This window comes from Schistocerca serialis, chromosome 5, assembly GCF_023864345.2.
Source record: "Schistocerca serialis cubense isolate TAMUIC-IGC-003099 chromosome 5, iqSchSeri2.2, whole genome shotgun sequence".
NCBI lineage: Eukaryota > Metazoa > Arthropoda > Insecta > Orthoptera > Acrididae > Schistocerca > Schistocerca serialis.
The window spans coordinates 812380944-812381848 of NC_064642.1; positions in this window are offsets into that span (position 1 = coordinate 812380944).

The window sequence follows — 905 nt, forward strand, 5'->3', positions numbered from 1 at the left end:
GTAGGTCGAGCAGCTGGCAGCAGTAACTATGACTCTCTCAAGGGTGCCAAATGCCTCGTCACTCGGCGAAATTTATTTGAAAACTCGAGGAATCGTCGTTGAAGTAACTCAGACAACGGTAACATGGACTGGTGGTGGCGTATCGCTTCTGCAGGACTGACCACAGTACGATTAAAGGGAGGAAAGATCAAAGAAGGGGGAGCAGCTGGCTGCAGTAACTATGACGCTCTTAAGGTAGCCAAATGCCTCGTCATCCGGCGAGGTACATTTGCTAACTCGAGAGACTCGTAGTGGGAGTAACAGAGACGACGTTAACTTGGACTTATAGTGGCACATCGGTTCTGTAGGACAGCCATAGCAAGAATGATAGAGAGAAAGAGCTTAGAAAAGTGGGAGCAGCAGGCAGGGTACTATGACTCCCTTAAGGTAGCCAAATGCCTCGTCACCATGTAAATTTTTTTTGAAAACTCGAGGATATCTTCGATAAGGTAACTCAGACAACGTTAAGGTTTACATGTAGTGGCATATTGCTCCTGCAGGCGACTGACCACAGTAATAATTAAAGAGTGGAAAGAAAGAAAGTAGGTCGAGCAGCTGGCAGCAGTAACTATGACTCTCTTAAGGTAGCCAAATGCCTCGTCACTCGGCGTGATTTATTTGAAAACTCGTGGAAATCGTCGTTGAAGTAAATCAGACAATGGTAACATGCACAGGTGTTGGCGTATCGCTCTGCAGGACTGACCACAGTACGATGTAAAGGGAGGAAAGATTCAAAGAAGGGGGAGCAGCTGGCTGCAGTAACTATGACTCTCTTAAGGTAGCCAAATGCCTCGTCATCCGGCGAGGGTACATTTGCTAACTCGAGAGACTCGCAGTGGGAGTAACAGAGACGACGTTGACGTGGA